This window comes from Bos indicus x Bos taurus, chromosome 3 (genome assembly GCF_003369695.1).
Source record: "Bos indicus x Bos taurus breed Angus x Brahman F1 hybrid chromosome 3, Bos_hybrid_MaternalHap_v2.0, whole genome shotgun sequence".
NCBI classification, from domain to species: Eukaryota; Metazoa; Chordata; class Mammalia; order Artiodactyla; family Bovidae; genus Bos; species Bos indicus x Bos taurus.
The window spans coordinates 101039180-101066234 of record NC_040078.1 but is presented as its reverse complement, the minus strand read 5'-3'; the positions used below and the strand labels follow the sequence as shown (position 1 = coordinate 101066234).

Genomic DNA, 27055 nt, shown 5'->3' with positions numbered 1-27055 from the left:
ATATAAAGCAGTTGCTTAAAAATTGTGCATGTTCTATTCAAACATATTCTAAAATGTCTGTTCAGAAGAAAAGAAAGAGATGGGTCCTTTAAAAAAATTAGAATCAGGCTTGGAAGGAGCTGCAGGTCTTAGAGAAAAGTTAATGAATAATCTTTTGTGTTTGATGCCAATTAGCTTTTATAACAGTTCCAGCCTTCAAAGGACAGGAAGCGGCAGAGAATTCAAAAGAGAATTCGAGACTGGAAAAAAGTGGCAAAGGGTAATCTCAGGAAAACAGTGCATATGTAAGCAAAATCATTTCCTTTCTTTTTGGTTCAAAGTGGAAACGAGCAGGATGCTGCAAGATGAGGGGAAGCAAGCAAAACCTGAGTTAGGGTAGCAGAAAAGAAACAGCCTCTAGGGGGACCCTGCAATATAACAACTAAGAGCAGTACTTTTTCTTAGCTCTTCATCCCTGTGAGTGAAAAGAAAAGTAAGACTTCTTATTAAACCAGAGTAAAGCCAAGGTTAAGTCACAAGAGTGAAAGTTTTCTGATGATGAAGTGTATGCTGAGATGTTTTATTCAACTGTGCTCCGAATATTGTATGTTTTAAATAGAAGCCCTAGGTTTATACTGATTAGTCCACATTAGTTATTTACATCTATAATTTAGGACACTTTTCTAAACTTGAAATCCTTATAGTCAACTGCCTACTTGATGTCATCACTTTGATGGCTCACAGGTATACCATACTTCATAAATCTGCCTTCTTCTGGGCCTCCCACATAGCGCGGTGGTGAAGAATCCACCTGCCGATGCAGGAGACACCAGAGACGCATGCTCGATCCATGGGTCAGGAAGATCCCCAGGAGAAGGAAACTGGCAACCCACTCCAGCATTCTTGCTTGGAAAATTCCATGGACTGAGGACCCTGGTGGGCTACAGTCCATGGGGTTTCAGAGTCGGACACGACTGAGAGGCTGAGCTCACAGTGCCTTCTTCTACCCCTAACTCCTGGCATAGCTTCCCTCCAAGTCGGACATGACTGAAGCAACTTAGCATGCACACACACATATGTATACTTGTATACATATATGACACTGAATCACTTTGCTGTATACCTGAAACTACCACAACATGGCAAATCAACTATAATTCAATAAAAATAACAGTAATAAAATAAAAATACATGAAAATTATGACGGGGGTATTATATAAGGGTCTACAGAGCCCTGTTTTACATGAATAATACACAGAGGGAAGTTCAGTTAGAATATTTCTTTAAATGCTGTATTGGGATCTTTTAAAGTTCAAACACTCTATAAGAGAAATTTCTAAGTAAAGGTTAGCATTTTTAAAGATCTACTTTTAATAAGTTTGAAACTAGCCATATTTTTAAAGGAAGAACATTTTAAGCAGTAACAGTATTAGCAAAAGGCAAAACAAATTATCTATATAATATAAACTGTTTCATCGAGGTGGGCAAAGCTTCATTATGACATTAGTGCTTTTGTGAGTTTCTCCCTTGATAGTAAGATACTATCAAATGAAATAGTCTATCAGATAGGTTTATGTAAAACTCCTAGGCAGATAATAGAGGAATAAGAGAAACCTTTTACCAATACCTTCAGCTAAAGTAGTACACAGAGAGGATGAAAAGAAAAATCAAAATTCCATTTATTGGCAATATGTAAAAGTTATCATATTATAAATTATCATATTTAACTCCTTAAATCCATGCCATTTTTATTTCAGAAACAGTATGACATTGGTATTTTCTAACTATAAAAATAAAGGATATATGATGAATATCATTGATGTCTTCCTTTACTAACCTGAAATGCCAATCTCCTCTTTCTATAATAAACAATCTAGGCAATAAGTATTAAAGCAGCAAATACTGAAAACCACTAGCAATTTTTAAAATTAGTTTGTCATTAGTTTCAATATTTTTACTTCTGAACACAATTGCTCACCAGAAAAAACTGCTATCTTTTTTATTTTCATCTCATCTCTTTTCCTGCCCAACTCTTTTGTAGGTATAAAATAAGAAAAGAGTAATCAACAGAAGGGAGGCAAAAGGAAATTAGAAACAAATTACCTGGATAATCCATACACTGAATGATCATTCCATGAATGCATAATTAAGAACTACCTGTGAAACACATCATCTTTATACTAAAAAATTCTCGTTACTCTCATTTGTCTCTTTAAAAATTTTAAAATTTTTTTAAAATTTAATAACAAATATAGTTGATTTACAATATTGTGTTAATTTCTGCTGTATAGCAAATTGGTTCAGTTTTATATATAAAACTGATATATATATGTAAAATAATATACATATATTCTTTTTCAAATTCTTTTCCAATTACTCTAATTTTAATGGATATTTTTTGAGCCAACAATGACTAACCTCTACTATACTGACTTTTTTGCTAATTTGTGTTGAATTTGGTGCACTATATTTGCTTAAAATTAAAATAAAGTATGCCTCACATACTTCAGACTCTTGATGAGGGTGAAGGAGGAAAGTGAAAGAGCCAGCTTAAAACTAAATATTAAAAAACTAAGATCATGGCATCTGGCCCCATTATTTCATTGCAAAGAGAGGGGGAAAGGGGCTTCCCTGTGGCTCAGCTGGTAAATAATCTGCCTGCAACGTGGGAGACCTGGGTTCAATCCCTGGGATGGGAAGATCCCCTGGAGAAGGGAAAGGCTACCCACTCCAGTATTATGGCCTGGAGAATTCCGTGAACTGTATGTAGTCCATGGGTCACAAAGAGCTGGACATGACCAAGCAACTTTCATTTTCACTTTCAAAGGGGGAAAAGGTGGAAGTAGTGACAGATTTCCTCTTCTTGGGCTCTAAAATCACTGCATATGGTGACTGCAGCCATGAAATCAGAAGACACTTGCTTCTTGGCAGGAAAGCTATAACAAACCTAGACAGCGTGCTGAAAAGCAGAGACTGTGCTTTAAGGTTCCTCCAAGCCTTTTCATGGCTTGATAGTTCATTTCATTTTTATGCTGAGTAATATTCCAATGTTTAGATGTACCAAAGTTTATTTATCCACTCACCTTCTGAAGGACATCTTGGTCACTTCCAAAATTTGGCAAACATGAAAAAAACTGCTATGAGCATTCCTGTACTAGTTTTTGTTGTTGTTCAGTCGCCCAGTTGTGTTCAACTCTTTGCGACTCCATGGACTGCAGCACACCAGGCCTCTCTGTCCCTTACCATCTCCCAAAGTTTGCCAAGTTCATTTTCGTTGCATCAGTGATGCTGTCCAGCCTTCTCATCCTCTGATGCCCTCTTCTCCTTCTCCCTCAATCTTTCCCAGCATCAGGGTCTTTTCTAATGAGTCGGCTCTTCACACCAGGTGGCCAAAGTATTGGAGCTTCAGCTTCAGCATCACTCCTTCCAATGAATCTTCAGGACTGATTTCCTTTAGGATTGCTGGTTTGATCTCCTTACTGTCCAAGGGACTCTCAAGATCTTCTTCAGCACCACAGTTTGAAAGCATCAATTCTTCAGTGCTCAGACTTCTTTATGGTCCCAACTCTCACATCTATACATGACTAATGGAAAACCACAGCTTTGACTATTAAGATCTTTGTCGGCAAAGTAATGTCTCTGCTTTTTAATATGTTGTCTAGGATGGTCATAGCTTTTCTTCCAAGGAGCAAGTGTCTTTTAATATCGTGGCTGCAATCACCATCTGCAGTGATTTTGGACCCCAAGAAAATGAAGTCTACCACTGTTTCCAATGTTTCCCCAACTATTAGCTATGAAGTGATGAGACCAGCTGCCATGATCTTTGTTTTCTGAATGTTGAGTTTTAAGCCAGCTTTTTTCATTCTCCTCTTTCACTTTCATCAAGAGGCTCTTTAGTTCCTCTTCACTTTCTGCCATAATGGTAGTGTCATCTGCATATATGAGGTTATTGATATTTCTCCAGGCAATCTTGATTCCAGCTTGTGCTTCATCCAGTCCAGCATTTCTTATGATGTACTCTGTACAGAAGTTAAATAAGCAGGGTGACAATTATTCAGCCTTGACATACTGCTTTTCCAATTTGGAACCAGTCTGTTGTTCCATGTCCAGTTCTAACTGTTGCTTCTTTACTTATATACAGGTTTCGTAGGAGGTAAGCAAAATGGTCTGGTATTCCCATCTCTTTCAGAATTTTCCACAATTTGTTGCTTTCCACACTGTCAAAGGCTTTAGCATAGTCAATGAAGCAGATGTTTTTCTGGAATTCTCTTGCTTTTTCTATCAACAGATGTTTGCAATTTGATCTCTGGTTCCTCTGCCTTTTCTAAATCCAGCTTGCACATCTGGAAGTTCTCAGTTCATGTACTATTGAAGCCTATCTTGAAGGATTTTGAGCATTACCTTGCTAGCATGTGAAATGAATGCAATTGTGGAGTAGTTTGAACATTCTTTGGCATTGCCCTTCTTTGGGGCTGGAATGAAAACTGACCTTTTCCAGTCCTGTGGCCACTGCTGAGTTTTCCAAATTTGCTGGCATATTGAGTGCAGCACGTTTAACAGATCATTGTTTAGGATTTGAAATGGCTCAGCTGGAATTCCACCACCTCCACTAGCTTTGTTCGTAATGATGCTTCCCACTTGACTCCAGGATGTCTGGCTCTAGATGAGTGATCACACCATTGTGGTTATCTGGGTCATTAAGATCTTTTTTGTATAGTTGTTCTGCGTATCCTTGTCACCTCTTCTTAGTATCTTCTGCTTATGTTAGGTCTACATTTCTGTTCTTTATTGTGCCCATCTTTGCATGAGATGTTCCCTTGGTATCTCTAATTTTCTTGAAGATTTCTGAACATAAACCCCATGATACGAAACATCTATAAGGTTACTAATGTCAGCATTATTTCTAATATCAAAAGAATGGAGATATCCCTTGTGTCCAGCCACAGATGTGGAACATAGTTTTCCAAATTCTTCCCATGTGTTTTTCTCAATGTGCCTATGTCACTCCTCCATCAAGAGGCATCCAATTCTGTTTCCCTTTAGATCTGCGAAGGCCTCATGACTTGCTTTAACCAACCAAAAGCAGTAGCAGTGACTGTGCCAGTTTTAGGGCTGGCCTAGAAAAAATGATGTCACAGTGGCAACAAGCACATATAGCACCTAGGTTTTTGTTTCTAAAAACCATTACCACTGAAAGTAACCATTCCACGGTGAATTTCAGGTCTAGGCAGGGAAGGTATCAATTTTTTTCTGGGCCATTCTACATTGCCTGAAATCAAGGATGCACTCCAAGGAAAAGTATGTTAAAAGGAGACAAGAAGAAGCTGGAAAGGACTTCCACTAGCCAAATAAATAACAATTTGAGTATCAAAAAGAAAAATGACTATGACCATAAAATATTTTTAAAAACCTATGTGTCCATAGAGATACTTCAAAAAAAAAAAAAAAAAAAAGGGAAAAGAAAAAAAAGAAAAACCTCATTTGCCACCATTGGAGGTAACTTTTTATTACTTAAAGTCTTTATCTGAACTTTTCAGCTAAAGAGGAAAAAATTAGCACTAACAATGATGTTTTAGTAGGAACTATCTAGCACTTCTCAGGAAACACTCTCTTTGAAGAATGCTAGCTGATAAATATAAAAGGAATGATGGACTAAGAAAAAATAACTTTTCCATAATCCACAATGAAACAATTGATTATGGCAATTGTTTATATCTGGTTAATACTCTAAATATATTAAGAACTCAAACAACTCCAGAGCAACAAATCAATTCGATTTAAAAATGGGCAAGGGCTCTGAATATACATTTTCCCAAAGACATACAAATAGACAACAGGTACATGAAGTAGTGCTCAGTATCACTAATCATCAGGGAAATACACATAAAAACCACAATGAGATATGACTTTCACCTGTTTAGAATGGTTATTATCAAACAGACAGGAAATAACAAGTGCTGGTGAGGATGGAGAGAAAAAGGAACTTTTGTATACTACTGGTGGGAATATAAGTTGGTATAGTCACCTATGGAAATAGTAGAGAAGTTCCTCAAAAAGTTAAAAATAGAACTACCATATGATTCAGCAATTCTACTTCTGGGTATACATACAAAATAGATGAAACCACTATTTCAAAGATAGGTCCAATGTTTACTGTAGCACTACTCACAATAGCCAACACACTAACATGACTGTCTGTTAATAGATGAATGGATAAAGATGTGAGATACACACCCACACACACCACACATGGTGGCATATTATTCAGTCATAAAAGAAGGAAATTCTGCCATTTGTGACAATATGGATGGAGCTTGCAGGCATTATGCTAAGTAACTAACTAGGGGGAAAAGAAACATTGTATGATTATATGTGGAATCTAAAAGAAACCAAACTCAAAGATACCAGACTGGTGGCTGCCTGGGGCAGGGTGTAGGGAAATGGATCATGATAGATTAAGTTAGAAATAAATAATAGAAACATAAGGAAAATTTCCAGTAGTTATGTATGGACGTGACAGTTGGACTATAAAGATGGCTGAGTGCCAAATAATTGATGCTTTTGTTTTTGTGTGTGTGTATGTGAAATATGTTTTTATTTATTTATTTTACTTTACAATATTGTATTGGTTTTGCCACACATCAATATGAATCCGCCACAGGTATACATGTGTTTCCCATCCTGAACCCCCCACCCCTCCCCGCACAATGGAGTATTATGCAGCCATTAAAAAGAATTGATGCTTTTGAATTGTGGTGCTGAAGAAGACTCTTGAGAGTCCTTTGAACAGCAAAGACATCAAACCTGTCAACCCTAAAGTATTCATTGGAAGGACTGAGGCTGAAACTGAAGCTCCAATACTTTGACCACTTACTACAAAGAGCCAACTCATTGGAAAAGACTGAAGATGATGGGAAAGATTGAAGGCAAAAGGAGAAGAGGGCAGCAGAGGATGAGATGGCTAGACAGACAATTAATCTCTGACTCAATGGGCATGAGTTTGAGCAAATTTCAGGAGATAGTGAAGGACAGGGAAACCTGGCATGCTGCAGTCCATGGGGTCACAAACAGTCAGATACGACTTAGTGACTGAATAATAACAGCAAGGAAAATGTCCAATCTCTTGGCACGTTTGAAAATAGAAAAACAACACAGAAAAATCAATAAAGCCAAAAGCTGGTTCTCTGGTACTAAGGCCAAACAAAATCTGAGAAAGGAAGGAAGGCAGGAAGGTAAGAAAAAAGAAGACTTGATTATTTATATAGAAACTTCCAAAGAATTTACAAAAAATTCCTAACACTAAGTACATTTAGCAAGGACTTGGATACAGGTATAAAAATCTTGGATACAGCATACAAAAATCAATTAGATTTCTTTATATCAGGAATGTACAAATGAAAATTAAAATTTTTTTAAATATTCAATTTTAATAACTTGAAAAAAAGGAACGTTTTTGTAAACTCCTTGGGAGTTCCCATATAGACAAGCACGTCATTTTCTTTTTTCTAACCTTATTAAAAAGCAGAGACATTACTTTGCCAACAAAGGTCCATCTAGTCAAGGCTATGGTTTTTCCAGTGGTCATGTATGGATGTGAGAGTTGGACTGTGAAGAAAGCTGAGCGCCGAAGAATTGATGCTTTTGAACTGTGGTATTGGAGAAGACTCTTGAGAGTCCCTTGGACTGCAAGGAGATCCAACCAGTCCATCCTAAAGGAGATCAGTCCTGGGTGTTCGTTGGAAGGACTGATGTTAAAGCTGAAACTCCAATACTTTGGCCACCTGATGCAAAGAGCTGACTTACTGGAAAAGACCCTGATGCTGGGAAAGATTGAGGGCAGGAGGAAAAGGGGACAAGAGAGGATGAGATGGTTGGACAGCATCACTGACTCAATGGACATGGGTTTGGGTGGACTCTGGGATTTGGTGATGGGCAGGGAGGCCTGGTGTGCTGCAGTTCATGGGGTGGAAAAGAGTCGAACACGACTGAGCAACTTCCTTCCTTCCTTCCTTCCTTTCTCTGATTTTGTTTGGCCTTAATACCAGAGAACCAGCTTTTGGCTTTACTGATTTTTTTCTATTTGTTTTTCTATTTTCAAACTTGCCAAAAGAGAAAATTTTCCTTGTTTTTCAAAAATATCCAATTATAACAACTTTAAAATAGGTGTATAAGCCTAACAAAACATTTACAGAATCTGTATGCTGAAAACTATGAAGAGTGATGAAAGAAATCCAGGAAAATGTAAATAAATAGAGATATTGTGTTTATAGATTAAATATGCAACAAAGTAAAGATTTCAATTTTTCCAAATCCGATATATAGGCTTGCTGTTGCTCTTTGTTTAACTGCTGAGTCGTGGTCAACTCTGTGATCCCATGGACTGTAGCCCGTCAGGCTCCTCTGTCCTCCTCCTCCTCCTACTTTTGCAGGCAAGAATACTGGAATGGGTTGCCATTTCCTTCTCCAGGGCATCTTCCAGACACAGGGACTGAACCCAGGTATCCTGCTTTGGTAAAGACAGATTCTTTACCAAAAGACAGATTCTTTATCACTTTACTAAAGTGGTAAAGACAGACTCTTTACCACTGAGCCACCAAAAAAATTCTTTTGTTGATATTTTGACTTGTATTATATAGGCTTGTATATATAGGCTATATAGGCTTAATATAATACAAGTCAAAATATCAGCAAAAACTTTTAAAATATATATATTGATTCTAAAAGGAACTGGAATAGTTTAAAATAATTCTAAAAGATAAGAATAAAGTTAGAAGAATCACAATGATTTCAAGACTTACTATAAAGCTATACTAATAAAGATTGTGTGATAACAGTAAAAGGATTGACACATAAATCAATGAAAGAGAACAGAGTCTTGAAATAGACTTATGCAAATATTACCAACTGATTTTTGGTGAAGATTTAAAAGTATTTTGTGGATAAAGACAGTCTTTTCAACATACAGGGTTGGACACGGAACATCTATATGCAAAAAAAAAAAGTAATCTAAATATCATATTTTGTATAGAATTAACTCAAAATGGATTACAGACTGAAAGGAAAAATGTAAAAATAGAATATGTTTAGAATAAGACATAGCAGAAGATCTTTGTGACCTGGGGTTAGGCAAAGGCTTTTTTTTTTCCCCAACTCATTTCTTTACTCAAGTACAGTTGATTTACAATGTTATGTTAGTTTCTTCTGTACAGCAAAGTGACTCAGTTATACACATATATACATTCTTTTTAATATTCTTTTCCATTATGGTTTATCCCAGGACGTTGAATATAGATCCCTGTGTTTACAGTAGGACCTTATTGCTCAGCCACTGTATATGAAGGAGTTTTTAGACATGTCAGCAAAAGCACAATCCACAAAAGAAAAAGCTGATAAGTTAGACTTCATTAATATTAAAAACCTTTGCTCTACCAGAGATACTGTTAAAAGGATGTAAAAAACAAGCAAGAGATTGGGAGGTGATATCTGCAAAGCATATATCCAATAAAGGACTTGTATCCAGAATACACAGCAAACTCTCAAAATTCAAATTAAGTAAACAAAGAGTCTAATTTAAAACTAGAAAAAAAAAAAAAAGGAAAAAAATAAATAAATAAAACTAGGCAAAAGATTTGGACACATCCCCAAAGAAAACATGTAAATGACAAGTAGGCACATGAAAAGATGTTCAACATCATTAGCCCTCAAAGAACTGCAAATTAAAACAATAACACTTCGATATATATTTATGAGAATGGAGAAAATCAAAATAATGACAAGATAAAACAACAAACAAAGACAAAACAAGTAAAAAATTTTAAAATTGACAATATTAAGTGTTGGTGAGGATGCAGACTGGGACATTCATTCACTGAAGGCAGGAATGCAAAATGGTACAGGCATCCTGGAAGAGCACATGGCAGTTTCTTCAGTTCAGTTCAGTCACTCAGTCATGTCTGACTCTTTGCGACCCCATGAATAGGAGCATGCCAGGCCTCCCTGTCCATCACCAACTCCTGGAGTTCACTCAGACTCACATCCATCGAGTCGGTGATGCCATCCAGCCATCTCATCCTCTGTCATCCCCTTCTCCTCCTGCCCCCAATCCCTCCCAGCATCAGAGTCTTTTCCAATGGGTCCACTCTTCGCATGAGGTGGCCAAAGTACTGAGTTTCAGCTTTAGAATCAGTTCTTCCAATGAACACCCAGGACTGGTCTCTTTTAGAAAGGACTGGTTGGATCTCCTTGCAGTCCAAGGGACTCTCAAGAGTCTTCTCCAACACCATAGTTCAAAAGCATCAATTCTTAGGCACTCAGCTTTCTTCACAGTCCAACTCTCACGTCCATACATGACCACTGGAAAAACCATAGCCTTGACTAGATGGACCTTTGTTGGCACAGTAATGTCTCTGCTTTTGAGTATGCTATCTAGGTTGGTCATAACTTTCCTTCCAAGCGTCTTTTAATTTCATGGCTGCAATCACCATCTGCAGTGATTTTGGAGCTCAAAATCTGGAGCCCAGAAAAATAGTCTGACACTGTTTCCACTGTTTCCCCATCTATTTCCCATGAAGTGATGGGACCAAATGCCATGATCTTAGTTTTCTGAATGTTGAGCTCTAAGTCAACTTTTTCACTCTCCTCTTTCACTTTCATCAAGAGGCTTTTTAGTTCCTCTTCACTTTCTGCCATAAGGGTGGTGTCATCTGCATATCTGAGGTTATTGATATTTCTCTAGGCAATCTTGATTCCAGCTTGTGCTTCTTCCAGCCCAGCGTTTCTCATGATGTACTCTGCATAGACGTTAAATAAGCAGGGTGACAATATACAGCCTTGATGTACTCCTTTTCCTATTTGGAACCAGTCTGTTGTTCCATGTCCAGTTCTAACTGTTGCTTCCTGACCTGCATATAGGTTTCTCAAGAGGCAGGTCAGGTGGTCTGGTATTCCCATCTCTTTCAGAATTTTCCACAGTTTATTGTGATCCACACAGTTAAAGGCTTTGGCATACTCAATAAAGCAGAAATAGATGTTTTTCTGGAACTCTCTTGCTTTTTCCATGATCCAGCGGACATTGGCAATTTGATCTCTGGTTCCTCTGCCTTTTCTAAAACCAGCTTGAACATCTGGAAGTTCACGGTTCACATATTGCTGAAGCCAGGCTTGGAGAATTTTGAGCATTAGTTTACTAGTGTGTGAGATGAGTGCAATTGTGCTGTAGTTTGAGCATTCTTTGGCATTGCCTTTCTTTGGGATTGGAATGAAAACTGACCTTTTCCAGTCCTGTGGCCACTGCTGAGTTTTCCAAATGTGCTGGCATATTGAGTGTAGCACTTTCAGAGCATCATCTTCCAGGATTTGAAATAGCTCAACTGGAATTCCATCACCTCCATTAGCTTTGTTCGTAGTGATACTTTCTAAGGCCCACTTGACTTCACATTCCAGGATGTCTGACTCTAGGTTACTGATCACACCATCGTGATTATCTGGGTCGTGAAGATCTTTTTTGTTTCTTATAAACCCAGAAATCCCTCTCCTGGGATTTCTCCCTGGAGAATGAAAACTTTTGTTATACAAAACCTGATTATCAGTGTTTATAGCAGTTCTGTTCATAGTTGCCCAAAACAACTCAAACTGGAAAACAATTCAAAAGTCCTTTACACCAGGTGAATGGATAAACAATTTGTGGTACTTCCATACAAAGGATATTACTCAGCAATAAGAAGGAAGAAACAAAAGATACATGCAACAATTTAGAGGAATAGCAAAGGTATTATGCTGAGTAAAAGAAACCAGTCTAGAAAAGTTACATACTGTATAGTTCCATTCATATGACATTCTCTAAAAGATGAAATTATAATGATGGAGAACAGCAAAGGTTTCCAAGCGATAAAGGTCTGACTATAAAGAGATGACGTGAGGAAGATTTTCAGGGTGATAGAATTGTTCTGTATCCTGATTATGGTACTGATTACACAAATCTATACAGGTGTATACATCTATGCTTGCCCCTTGGAAGAAAATCTGACAAACCTAGACAGTGCATCAAAAAGCAGAAACATTACTTTGCCAACAAAGGTGCATCTAGTCAAAGCTATGGTTTTTCCAGTAGTCATGTATGGATGTTAGAGTTGGACTATAGAGAAAACTGAGTGCTGAAGAATTGATGCTTTGAACTGCAGTGTTGGAGAAGACTCTTGAGAGTCCCTTGGACTGCAGGGAGATCAAACCAGTCAATCCTTAAAAAATCAGCTCTGAATATTTATTGGAAGGACTGATGCTGAAGCTGAAACTCCAATACATTGGCGACCTGATATGAAGAACTGACTCTTCACATCAGGAAAGACCCTACTGCTGGGAAAGACAGAAGGCAGGAGAAGGGGACAACAGAAGATGAGATGGTTGGATGGCATCACCAACTCAATGGAAGTAAGTTTCAGGAGTTGGTTACGGACAGGGAAGCCTGGCGTGCTGTAGTCCATGGAGTTGCAAAGAGTCGGACACGACTGTGACTAAACTGAACTAATACATGTGTTAAAATTCATAGAACTGTACACATCAAAAGAAAAGAATAGTTTGGTTTTTTACAGTGTGATTTTTTAAAAAACACTTTTCAAAGTTGAGGGACAAAAGAGAGGAAGAAGAGAGAAGAGCAACTGAACATCAAAGGAGAAATTTCAACTAAGAGAGCAGAGTATCTTGGAAACCTTGTGAAGAATATCAGTCAAAGATGAGGGCGTAATCTATATCAAATATTACTGATAATCAAGTTAGACAAGGACTAAGAAATGACAACTAGTAATGTAGAGGTCATCAGTGACTCTGATGAGAATACAATTGGAATAAGATGGTCAACACTGGCTGAAATGGGTTTAAGAAAAAAATGGGAGGAGGGAAATTAGAGTTAACAAGTACAGAGCATGGGAAAGAAATAGGACAATAGCTGACAGAAGTTAGCAGAGCTAAGAGAAGATAATTTTTTTAAGAATCAAGAAATAAAAGTATGTTTATATGCTGATGCGTGTGTGCTCAGTTGCTTCATTTGTGTCTGACTCTGTGTGACCCCATGGACTGTAGCCCACCAGGCTCCTCTGTCCATGCAATTTTCCCAGCAAGAATACCAGAGTGGGTTGCCATGCCCTCCTCCAAGGGATCTTCCTGACCCAGGGACAGAACTCCCTTCTTCTGTGTCTCCTGCATCACAGGCAGGTTCTTAATCGCTGAGCCACCGGGGAAGTCCTTATAGGCTAATGTGAATATCCAGTAGAGAATGAAAAGTGGATGTGGTCCAAATTATTTTGCATACAGCTTTTTTTCAGCACTTACACTGTAACTAATTGTTTACACACACACACACACACATTCCATATGGTAAACATAAAGTCTGAAAACAGGAAAATATACCTTTCATCAAGGACTTCTTGGATCTTTTTTAATTGGAGTATAATTCCTTTGTACTTAGATCTTAAAAATATATATATAAGTATAAAATAAAAGTATCTATGTTTCTAGATCTTACAGACAACATACAAACACAGATGCAAATGTACATAGTCATGGTGATTACAAGTTCCTTGAGGATAACTATTATATCTTACTCATTTTTTTAGTCCTAGTCCCTATGAACAGAGTCAGTATTCAATTAAAAATATTTGCTGAATGGATTTATAGTACATAATAAGTCAGTTAGACTTTTTTTTTTTTTTTAAGATTCAACTCTATGGGTACTCTATAATAAATCAACTTATTTTCCTATGAATATCCAACACAGCACAAAATAACTCCCTGATTTTCCTGATCAATCCTGACCCATATGACCCTTGGTCCTATGCCTGCAACCCACATTTTTTGTATTAACTCTGAACTTAGCCAAATTCTTCTATCACTGCTAAAAAATATACTTTTATTATAAATGTTCCACGGTTTCCCTAATGTCCCAATGGGCACCAATGACAAGTTCTAAATAACAAATGATATCACTTTTAATAAAAAAGGAAAAACATTATCACCTTCAAAAAGGGCTAAATATTATACCTCAAAACTTAAATTTTGAAAGTGTGGAATCCTAATTCAAAACATAACTAGAATTCTACGTAGATTCCAGTTTAAATGAAATGTCATATTAATTTAAGAAACAATTTTCCCATATAAAACCCCCTCCAGTTACCACAAGGGAGAAACATGTATATGTATACATGCTGCAACTTGCCATGTTCACTACAAAATGTACAATTATCACCATAAGAGAGGTTTCTGCTTTGCAGAACTCTACTGTGCATTCAAAAATAGTTCTAAGAAAAGTCTCTAATCTCTCCCATTGTTAGTCAAGTGGTTTATACATGCAAAAAAAAAATGAAAATCAGCTAGATGCATATACTATGGGAAGGGAAAAATGAGGAAAGAAATCACCTAAACAACTCTTACTTTTCTCCTTTCCAAAAATCCCTTATTATTACCCCCTTTCCTCATTCTTCCCTCCAAAAAGGAAAAAAAAGCCAGGATCCTTGCCAAACCCCACAAAAACCCTTAGGCCTCTCTCAAGCATGCAAATGTAATTTTCTACCCAGACAACACACTCTCTTTTTAATGAACTCCAAAAACAATCTGTGAATGCCCACAGAAGAGAAAAGAGGAAAATTGCAATGAAAGAAAATACAAACAGAGAGATGTGGGGGAGGGTCAAGATGGATATGGCAAGTCCAGAGTTTAAATAGACATAAAAGATAATGAAGGTGAAAGGACTGTAATCAAATAAAATGGTCTGCAGGCTGTCATTTCATACAAATTAGAGTCAGAGAAATATATGAATATTCACTTGAATAAAAATCATTCATTATAGGAGTGGCCCTTCAAGTAAAAGGATCCCTGTCAAGGCCCAATGTGGCTGTCATTCTTTGTTCCATTTTGTAACTAAAAAACAAAAACAAAAATAACTGTGTAGAGATGAAAGAGAAAAAAATAATAATTTTTCATATGCACCCACCTCTGAAACAGTCAAGAGCAGGAGCAAATTTCTTCATGACACAGCCAAATAATATGTCAAAATTAGATATTCAAAGAATGTTAATAAATGACAAGAGACACTTCAGTCAGTCACATGATTCCGATCCCTGCAGATGCACATTATGATTCAGATTTGAATAGCAAACAGAGTAGGCCACAGGGCAGGGTGGGAGGACTTGAAGAAAGACACAATGCAAAAGGTCATCAAAATGAAAACTGTCTTCTTGCCTCAAAATTTGAAGAGAAGTTTTACTGAAAAAAAAAAAAAAAAGCTTTAAACCAATTGAGGCTGAAATAATTACAACATTTTATGATCTAACCTCTTAATGATGAATAGAATTCTTCTCCCTGCTTAAGGATCAAATTGGTTGGGCTCTACACTTGTCTGGCACCATGCTGTGGGCTATTTCCTTTAATATATAACCAATCAAAGACGTATTCAGGCTTTTGTGAGACCCAAAGCTTTGCTAACTGCATATCCTAGAGCATCATGAGGTTTTTCTAAAAGGAAGCAGACAAAGCGATATACAGTGATAGCCTCCCTTGGATAGGTGATATTCAGTAGACCCTTTCTCAAAGGTAGATAAGGAAACCTTTTATAATACACCAAATAGACAATTTTCTTTATAATATCTGTAGTACTTGTCTTATAATATTTATACTAATTTTTTTCCTCCCTTCAATTTATATCAACATACTTCAAGGTCACAGATGCTTAGGGGAGTGACAAAAGAAAACAAACTCTTCAAAATATGTAACTGTTAAAATACATAACAAAATACATAATTCACTGGAAAAGACTCTGATGCTGGGAAAGACTGAAGGCAGGAGGAGAAGGGGAAGATAGAGGATAAAATGGTTGGATAGCATCACTGACTTACTACACATGAGTTTGAGCAAGCCCAGGGAGTTGGTGATAGACAGGGAGGCCTGGCGTGCTGCAGTCCATGGGGTCACAAAGAATTGGACGCAACTGAGTCCTGGGTGTTCTTTGGAAGGAATGATGCTAAAGCTGAAACTCCAGTACTTTGGCCACCTCATGCGAAGAGTTGACTCATCGGAAAAGACCCTGATGCTGGGAGGGATTGGGGGCAGGAGGAAAAGGGGACGACAGAGGATGAGATGGCTGGATGGCATCACCGACTCGATGGACATGAGTTTGAGTGAACTCCGGGAGATGGTGATGGACAGGGAGGCCTGGCGTGCTGTGATTCATGGGGTCACAAAGAGTCAGACATGACTGAGAGACTGAACTGAACTGAGCAAATGAACTGAACTGAACTGAATATTATATTGTATTGATACACCACAATTTATTAATTAGTTGGTGGACATTGAGTTGTTTCCACCTTTCAGCCATTATGAATAATACTGATATATAAACATTTTTGTACAAGTCTCTGGGTAGACATATATTTTCATTTCTCTTGGGTGTATGCTGAGGAGTGGAATTGCTGGTTCATATGGTAATTCTGTTTTCAACTTTTAGGGAACTGCCAAATTGTTTTCTATAGCTGCTCTAACATTTTATGTTTCCAACAATGTACAGGGGTTCCTATTTTATCAGGTCCTCTCAGCACTTGTTATCATCCATTGTTTTGATTATAATCATCATAGTGGTATGAAGTGGTATCTCACTGTGGTTTTGATCTACATTTTATTAATGGTTGATGATATTAAACATCTTTTTATGAGCTTATTGGTCATTTATATATCTTCTTTATGGTAGCTTTTCTATGATAGCCTAAAAGTTATTATATCAATTTGTGCTTTAACATGATTTATCTGGGAAAGTGAACAAAATACTGATTTGTAAAGAATGTTATAAATTTGAAACATATTTATTACAAAGATACATGTCATTTTTCAATATAAACAAATATTTAACTCTATTTTCTGTACTCTCATGTGAGTGCCCTGGATGATGCACTTGTTATAAATAAATGAAAGTAAGACTTAATTTGTACAATACTGTTTTTTATGTTCTTTCATTCTTAAAGTCTTGATTTAATTTGGTACCTTAATATACTCTGTTAGGAAGGTTTTAAAAGGCTATATGATCAATCTCATATAGATATTGCTGTGTAGTATGTGCCAATATGTACAATTACTTTCACCAATAAATCATAAATTTAACAATAGTAGAGTGTTTATGTATACCTTGTATGGTCGTTCCATAAAGATTTAAGTTAAATTGTATATTCAGTTGATGACTTTTATCATTAAGCCTAATAAAGTAGTATTAGCTTTCAGTAAGTTCTTATAGATTATTGTGTTTTTAATAGTTGTTGTTCAGTCGCTGAATTGTGTCAGTTCTTCATATCAGGTGGCCAAAGTGTTGGAGCTTCAGATTCAGGATCAGTCCTTCTAATGAATATTCTGGACTGACTTCCTTTAGGATGGACTGGTTAGATCTCCTTGCAGTCCAAGGGACTCTCAAGGGTCTTCTCCAACACTACAGTTCAAAAACATCAATTCTTCAGTGCTCAGCTTTCCTTATGGTCTAATTCTCACATCCATACATGACTACTGGAAAAACCATAGCTTTGACTAGATGGACCTGTATCGGCAAAGTAACGCCTCTGCTTTTTAATATACTGTCTAGGTTGGTCATAGCTTTTCTTCCAAGGAGCAAGCATCTTTTAATTTCATGGCTGCAGTGATTTTGGGGCCCAAGAAAATAAAGCTGGTCACTGTTTCCAATGTCACCCCATCTATTTGCCATGAAGTGATGGGACCAGATGCCATGATATTAGTTTTCTGAATGGTGAGATTTAAGCCAGGTTTTTTCCTTTCCCCCTTCTGAGGCATTTTATTTGTATGTATTACATCCCTAGAAAAAGAATCCAAAGATTTTCCCTCCTGCATGTTTTCATCTTGCTTCTTCATTGTCCATGATGCCAGCTGAGGTTGTCAGTACAATGAAATCAAACTGATGGGATGGGAGCAGGTTATTCTGCCATTTTTCTAGATCTTTGAGTTGTACATCAAATATGGGGCTGATCACTCCACACTTATTTAGCCTGCCTGTGAGGTTCACAACAATATTCCCAGCTCTGTGATCATCAATGATTTCAAATTCGCTAATGTAACCATGATTCATCATCAGTTAGAAACCCAATGATGATTTTGGAGCACAGCGTAATAAGGACCTGGCATTTGCCTCTCTTTTCAGCATTCTTGATACTCTTGAGAGCATCAGCCAGGACATTCATGTGCACCATTCAGCACGGAAAGATGGCAGAAAGAGCTAAGCCAGCTTTTTCACTCTCCTCTTTCACTTTCATCAAGAGATTCTTCAGTTCCTCTTTGCTTTCTGCCATAAGGGTGGTGTTATCTGCATATGTGAGGTTATAGATATTTCTCCCAGCAATCTTGATTCCAGCTTGTGCTTCATCCATCCTGGCTTTTTGCATGATGTACTCTGCATAGAAGTTAAATAAGCAGGGTGACAATATATAGTCTTGACATACTCCTCTCTCAATTTGGAACCAGTCTGTTGTTCCATGTCCAGTTCTAACTGTTGCTTCTTGACCTGCATACAGATTTCTCAGAAGGCAGGTAAGATGGTCTGGTATTCCCATCTCTTTAAGAATTTTCAAATACACTACTGGAGAAGGGTGGAGAAATAACTCCAGAAAGAATGAAGAGATGGAGCCAAAGCGAAAACAACACCAACTCTTTGTGACCCCATGGAATGTACAGTTCGTGGAATTCTCCAGACCAGAATACTGGAGTGGGTAGCTGTTCCCTTCTCCAGGGGATCTTCCCAACCCAAGGACTGAAGCCAGGTCTCCTGCATTGCAGATGGATTCTTTACCAGTTGAGACACCAGGGAACCCCAAGAATACTGGAGTGGGTAGCCTATCCCTTCTCCAGCAGATCTTTCTGACCCAGGAATCTCCCGCATTGCAGACAGATTCTTTACCAACTGAGTTACTAGGGATGCCCAACATAATATTATTCAGCCATAAAAAGACAGAATGCTACAACTGGGATGAACCTTGAAAACGTTAAGAGAAAGAAACCAGACACAAAAGGCCACATATCGGAGAGAATGATCACAACAGGGAAATTAGGAGAAATATCTGAGTTTGTGGGAAATAACTGGCTACACACACACATTGAGTTTGGGGTGGAAGAGAGGCATCCAAACAAACACCTTTGTTTCTGTCTCTAAAATAATAACAACCATATTTATTGATTACTTGCAGTGAGCCAGACTCTACTAAATCTTTACATATGTTATTACAGCTGGTGTGATCTGCATTATAAAACCCAAAGTGAAAATGCAGTCTCTTATTCTCTAATTTAAATTTAAGGCAACCCAAGTCCCTATATGCTATATTCAGCAGAATATCACCCGTTCTCAGGCTTCCAAGGTGGCACAGTTGGTAAAGAATCTGCCTCCCAATCCAGGAGATCCAAGAGACACAACTTCAAACCCGAGAAGATCCCCTTGAAGAGGAAATGGCAACCCACTCCAGTATTCTTGCCTGAAAAATTACATAGATAGCGGAGGCTGGCAGGCTACAGTCTGCAAAGAGTTGGACACAATTGAGCATATACACATGCATGCATGCACACACCCTTTGCCATGTAATAGCTGAGTACAAGCATTTCCCTTTCCACTGTATTGTCTGAAAGCTTCAAAGATACACCTTCTATTTAGAATGAACAAACCCTGATTCCTACTTCTAATCCCAGAGGAATCTTGGTGACTGTAAGTTCAGTTCAGTCACTCAGTCGTGTCCAACTCTTTGCGACCCCATGGACTGCAGCATGCCAGGCCTCCCTGTCCATCACCAACCCCCGGAGTTTACCCAAACTCATGTCCATTGAGTCGGTGATGCCATCCAACCATCTCATCCTCTGTCGTCCCCTTCTCCTCCCACTTTCAATCCTTCCCAGTATCAGGGTCTTTTCAAATGAGTCAACTCTTCACATGAGGTGGCCAAAATATTAGAGTTTCAGCTTTAGCATCAGTCCTTCCAAAGAAATCCCAGGACTGATCTCCTTTAGAATGGACTGTTTGGATCTCCTTGCAGTCCAAGGGACTCTCAAGAGTCTTCTCCAACACCACACTTAAAAAGCATCAATTCTTCGGTGCTCAGCCTTCTTCACAGTCCAACTCTCACATCCATACATGACCACAGGAAAAACCATAGCCTTGACTAGACGGACCTTTGTTGGCAAAGTAATGTCTCTGCTTTTTAATATGCTGTCTAGGTTGGTCATAACTTTTCTTCCAAGGAGCAAGCACCCTTTAATTTCATGGCTGCAGTCACCATGTGCAGTGATTTTGGAGCCCCCAAAAATAAAGTCTGTCACTGTTTTCACTGTTTCCCCATCTATTTGCCATGAAGTGATGAGACCAGATGCCATGATCTTAGTTTTCTGAATGTTGAGTTTTAAGCCAGCTTTTTCATTCTCCTCTTTCACTTTCATCAAGAGGTTCCTTAGTTCTTCTTCACTTTCTGCCACAAGTGTGGTGTCAGCTGCATATCTGAGGTTATTGATATTTCTCCCGGCAATCTTGATTCCAGCTTGTGTACAGCCTTGACTTACTTCTTTTCTGATTTGGAACCAGTCTGTTGTTCCATGTTCAGTTCTAACTGTTGCTTCTTGACCCGCATACAGATTTTTCAGGAGGCAGGTCAGGTGATCTGGTATTATCATCTCTTTCAGAATTTTCCACAGTTTGTTGTGATCCACACAGTCAAAGGCTTTGGCATAGTCAATAAAGCAGAAGTAGATGTTTTTCTGGAACTCTCTTGCTTTTTCGATGATCCAGGGGATGTTGGCAATTTGTTCTCTGGTTCCTCTGCCTTTTCTAAATCCAGCTGGAATATCTGGAAGTTCTCGGTTCACGTACTATTGAAGCTTGGCTTGGAGAATTTTGAGCATTATCTTACTAGCGTGTGAGATGAGTGCAATTGTGCGGGAGTTTGAGCATTATTTGACATTGCCTTTCTTTGGGACTGGAATGAAAACTGACCTTTTGCAGTCCTGTGGCCACTGCTGAGTTTTCCAAATTTGCTGGCATATTGAGTGCAGCACTTTCACAGTATCCTATTTTAGGATTTGAAATAGCTCACCTGGAATTCCATCACCTCCACTAGCTTTGTTCGTAGTGATGCTATCTAAGGCCCACTTGACTTTGCATTCCAGGATGTCTGGCTCTAGGTGAGTGATCACGCCATTGTGGTTATCTGGGTCATGAAGATCTTTTTTGTATAGTTCTTCTGTGTATTCTTGCCACCTCTTCTTAATATCTTCTGCTTCTGTTGGGTCCGTGCCATTTCTGTCCTTTATTGTGCCCAACTTTGCATGAAAATTTCTCTTGGTATCTCTAATTTTTTTGAAGAGATCGCTAGTCTTTCCCATTCTATTGTTTCCCTCTATTTCTTTGCATTGATCATTGAGGAAGGCTTTCTTATCTCTCCTCGCTATTCTCTGGAACTCTGCATTCAAATGGGTATATCTTTCCTTTTCTCCTTTGCCTTTCTCTTCTCTTCTTTTCATAGCTATTTGTAAGGCCTCCTCAGACAACCATTTTGCCTTTTGCATTTTTACTGGTGGTTAGTATTTTACAAATCTGTCAGTAGCAGAACTTCCCTGGTGATCCAGGGGCTAAGATTTCAAGCTCCCAATGCAGGGGTCAAGGTTTGATCCCTCATCAGGAACTAGATCCCACATGCTGCAACTAATGGTTCAAATGCTGCACCTAAAGATCCCTCATGCCACAACTAAGACCCGGTGCCACCAAATAAATAAATAATTTAAAAAATCTATTAAGAGCAATTAAGGAAAACATCCAGCACTCTATGTACTCTAGATAAAACACCTAAACTTCCCCATCACTATTCGCAGGATAAACAGAAAGAACCATGGATTGTGCGTGATCCTAGCAAGACTCCTGATCCTCCTATTGCTCAACATTCACAGCTTCAACTAATTGCCATGAGACCTTCAGGACTAATCACACAATGCCCTTTATGCCTCACCACTTCAAGAAGTCCAGAGCTTGTAGGTCATTCCTCAATGCCCAGATAGTAATCCCTGTCTCCATGGGCAATGAGACAATTCTCCATATGCCTCAGCACCACTTATTCCCCTTCCCTGCTTTATTTTTCTGCACAGCACTTGCTACCACCTGCTATTTAACTGTCTGTATTCTGACTCTTAAATATAAGTTCTGTGAGTACAGAGATTTTTTTTTGTCTGTTTTGTTTATCGCTGTAACTCCAGAACCTAGAATAGTCCCTGGTTACTGGTAGAGCTCAATGAATATGTGCAGAATAAATGGATAGATACTTGTTAATTCAGTCAAAAAATATTTGCTGCTGCTGCTGCTGCTAAGTCACTTTAGTTGTGTCCGACTCTGTGCAACCCCATAGACGGCAGCCCACCAGGCTCCCCAGTCCCTGGGATTCTCCAGGCAAGAACACTGGAGTGGAGCACCTATAATACATCCCTAGGATTCATTAGTGAACAAAAAAGGCATGGTCCCAATCCTGAGGAAGCTTACAGTTTGGGGGAAAGATGACATTAAACAAATACCTCATAATTATTCATAATTATGAGAAATGCTCTGAAGGACAGGATATGTAAAAGGGAGAACTAATCTAGTGGGATATGAATGAGGATTCCAAGCTAGAACCTGAAGAAATATATTTAAGCAAAGACTAAAAAAAAGGTAGGAATCAGGTGAGCAAATTTGGAGGAGGAAATGGCAACCCACTCCAGTATTCTTGCCTGGAGAACCCCATGGACAGAGGAGCCTGGTGGGCTACAGTCCATAGGGTCGCAAAGAGTTGGACACAACTGAGCACACCACTACCACCAGGTGAGCAAATTAGAGCAAATGAAGATTCCAGATAAAAAGACTGTGCCAAGACCCTAAAACAGAACATAGCTGCTTGTTTAGCAGCTTTGTTAAGAAAAAATTATATGTAACAAATTACATGTATTTAAAGTATACAATAGGTTATGTTTTGATTAAGTTTTACATAAGTTTTAACAAACATACGTGAAACCATCATCACAATTAAGATAATGAACATATCCATCTCTACCTTGGCACATAATAATCTGTATTTACTTAACTAATATTTATTGGTACCTAACCATGCGTCAGGCCCTGAATAAACATTGGTATATGATCCCAGCCCTTCGGTATTTAAAGATCAATACATATCTAGCTCAAGGAAGCAAAAGAAAGCCAGTGTAACAATGGAAAAGTAGGCAGAGCCGTACTTTAAAGAATATGTAACATATATGTGGCTAACCATCATAATACATAGTTATTTAAGCTTCTTGACACTCTGCATTTAAGGTGATATTTATAAACCAAAAATTTCAATGAAGTTAGTTTTTTAAGTATCTTTTAGACATTACAGTTTGTATCTATTTAGTATGTCTAACTTTTAAAAAAATGTGTGCATCTGTCATTTTAAAATTTCAGGATGATAGAGTAATACTTAGTAAGTTTTCACTTATATATATTTTATTAAAAGACATTATAGATAGGTGGTGATGACCTTGGCTTCCCAGGTGGCACAGTGGTCAAGAATTCGACTGGCAATGCAGAAGATACATGTTCAATTCCTAGGTCAGGAAAATCCCCTGGAGCAGGAAATGGCAATCCACTTCAGTATTCTTACCTGGAAAATCCCATGGACGGAGGAGCATGGTGGGCTACAATTCATGGGGTCACAAAGAGTTGGACCTGACTGAGCACGCACACACAAAGTTAAAAGGCCTCACAGACCGTGTTTTGTTTTTTATAAAAAGAGTAATGGGAGCAAGCAAGGCAGGGACTCAAACCATGCTAGACTTGAACGGGAAGCCATAAGAAGGTGTTAAGCAGGGCAGTGACCCAGTCACAACTGTTTTTTTCAGAAAGATCATGCTGGGCTTCCCTGGAGGCTCAGTGGTAAAGAATCTTCCTGTCAATGCAGAGGACATGGGTTCCATCCCTGGTCTGTGAAAAGCCCATATGCCATGGGGCAACTAAGCCTATGTGCTATAACTACTGAACCTGTGCTCTAGAGATTGGGAGCCGGAACTACTGAAGCTCGTGTGCCCTAGAGCCCATGCTCTGCAACAAGAGAAGCCACCGCAATGAGAAACCAGCACACCACAACTAGAGAGTAGCCCCTGCTCGCAGCAACTAGAGAAAAAAGCCCATGGAGCAACAAAAACCCAGCATAGCCCCAAATAAATAAACAATTTAGAAAAAAAAGAAAGAAAGATCATGCTGAGAGATATGTGAAGAAAAGGGAAATGAAAGTAAAGAGTAGCTTCTGGAGGAACCAGTTAAGCAAGTGCAATAATAGTCCTGGCAAGAGATGATGATAGTTTGACCAAGGGTAGTGGCAGCAGAAAGGATAAGTTTTAGACTGATTCAAGAGATTTAGGAAGCAGGACCATCAGGACAGAGTGGTGGATTAGATATGATGGGTAAGGAAAATGGAGGAGTCAAAGGTGAGTCTCAGTTTTCTGACTAAATAATTAGTTGGATGTGATGTCATTAGCAAGACAGCAGATTCCAGAGGAAGAAGATTTTGATAGAAACAGTGAGTTCAGTCTTGGACATAGTGAGTCTGATGATCTAGAGTGGACACACCCAGAAGGCAGTTAATTATACCAAGATTTGATAGAACATATACAGACTACAAAGGTGATGAGAAACCTTACTAGGCAAAAAGAAATAAAAGGCATTCAAACTGGGATGGAAGAAGTAAAACTACTAACTCTATTCACATATGGAATGGCCTTATATACAAGAAATCCTTAAAAAGAATTCATTTGAATCAGTTCTAATGAGGTGGATGAAACTGGAGCCTATTATACAGAGTGAAGTAAGCCAGAAGGAAAAACATCAATACAATATACTAACGCATATATATGGAATTTAGAAAGATGCTAACAATAACCCTGTGTATGAGACAGCAAAAGAGACACTGATGTATAGAACAGTCTTATGGACTCTGTGGGAGAGGGAGAGGGTGGGAAGATTGGGGAGAATGGCATTGAAACATGTAAAATATCATGTATGAAATGAGATGCCAGTCCAGGTTCGATGCACGATACTGGATGCTTGGGGCTAGTGCACTGGGATGACCCAGAGGGATGGTATGGGGAGGGAGGAGGGAGGAGGGTTCAGGATGGGGAGCACATGTATACCTGTGATGGATTCATTTTGATATTTGGCAAAACTAATACAATTATGTAAAGTTTAAAAAAAAAAAAAGAAAAAGAAATCCTGAGGGAGCTACACAAAAACTATTAGAGATAAATAAACAATTTCAGCAAGGTTATAAGATCAATATACAAAAATCAATTGTACTAACATGCACTTGCAATGAACAAGGAAATTTTAGAAAAGCAGTCAAAGATATAAAACCTTACCATCACCCCAGAAAGTTTTCTCATGCCCCTCACCAGTCAATCCCCTCCAGAGGCAACCACTGTTCTCCTTTTTTTAACTATTGATTTCATGTCTTCAATTGTTTTCAAAGGAAATTTGAGTCTTCTTTCAGATGCTGAATCCACTCAACATCAACTCAGCTGTGTCTGACTCTTTGTGGCCCTATGGACTGTAGCCTGCCAGGCTCCTCTGTCCACGGAATTTTCCAGGCAAGAATACTGGAGTGGGTTGCCATTTCCCACTCCAGGGGATCTTCCTGACCTAAGGATAGAACTCGCACCTAATTATTGATTAGTTTTGCCTATTTTAGAACTTCCTATATTGATATCAAACAACATGCACTCTTTTGAATGAGGCTTTTCCACTTAGCATAATATTCTTGAGACATACTTATGTTGTTGAACATATCAGTAGTTTGCTCCTCTTTACTGCTGAGTAGTAGTCCACTGTACAAATGAAACAGTTTAGCCATCCTTCTGTTCAAGCATAACAGGGCTATTACAACTAAAGCTGCTATGGACATTCTTGTACATGGTTTTTTGTTGACAATTTTTGAAATGTGCTTTAATTTATTTTGAGTAAATACCTGAGTGGAATTTCTGATCATAGGGTAGGTGTATCTGTAGACCATTTTCCAAAGTGGTTATACCATTTTGACAGGGCTAGTTGCTCAGTCAAGTCTGACTCTTTGCGATTCCATGGATCGTAGCCCGCTGGGCTCCTCTGTCCATGGGATTCTCCAGGCAAGAATATTGGAGTGGTAGCCATTCCCTTCTCCAGGAGACATTCCCAACCCAGGGATCAAACCTGGGTCTCCGGCACTGCAGGCAGATTCTTTACCATTTGAGCCAGCAGGGAAGACCCTTATACCATTTTTATATTCCAAAAAAACAATGTATAAGACTTCTCATTGCTTCACATCCTTACCAATATTTGGCCTTTTAATTTTAGCCATTCTGGTGGGAATACAGTAATACTATCTCATTGTGGTTTTAATTTACATTTCCCTGATGACTAATAACGTTGATTGCTTTTTATTGTGCTTATAAGCCATTTGTATAGAATAGTCTTTTGTGATGTATTTGTTTGCATCTTTTGCCCATATTATATTGGGTTGCTTGTCTTATTATAAAATTGCAAGAGTTATTCATACATCTAGATATCAATCTTTGTTCAAATATATGTTTGGCAAATAGTATCCCAAGTGATAAGTATTTATTGACTGAATTGCTTACAGTTTTTAAGTAAGGTTACAGAACTTCTCTCTTTGAAATCATATAGATTTGGATTTAAATCTTGGCTCTACCTATAACTAGCTATGGGAATTTGAGCACAGTATTTAACTTTGGGGGCATTTTTTCCCATCTGTAAAACAGAGATAATACTTACCTTTATGGGGTTGTTATGATGATTTAGACAACAGATTTTGACATATCTGGCATATAAAAGGTTTCCAATAAATGTTAGTTCTGTTCTTTTTTATTTCAGTTCTATGATAATGTGGCAGTTGCTGCCTTAAATAGCTGAACTGCAATTCTTATGCTGTAAAACTCGATAAAAATTTGAATTTTCACAATGGTGAAAAGCACTGCAATAGTTGAAACCATAACGAATTAGGGCTCCTGGGAAGAGAGTAATATA

At 38.2% G+C, this 27055-nt stretch overlaps 1 protein-coding gene and 1 pseudogene across 1 annotated transcript in view; both read right to left on the bottom strand.

Annotated features, from left to right (window-relative positions):
• The window catches only part of ZSWIM5 (zinc finger SWIM-type containing 5), a 159523-nt gene that overhangs the window by 88368 nt on the left and 44100 nt on the right, over positions 1–27055 (bottom strand). The window lies entirely within an intron of this gene.
• On the bottom strand, positions 17813–18259 carry LOC113889972 (annotated as a pseudogene).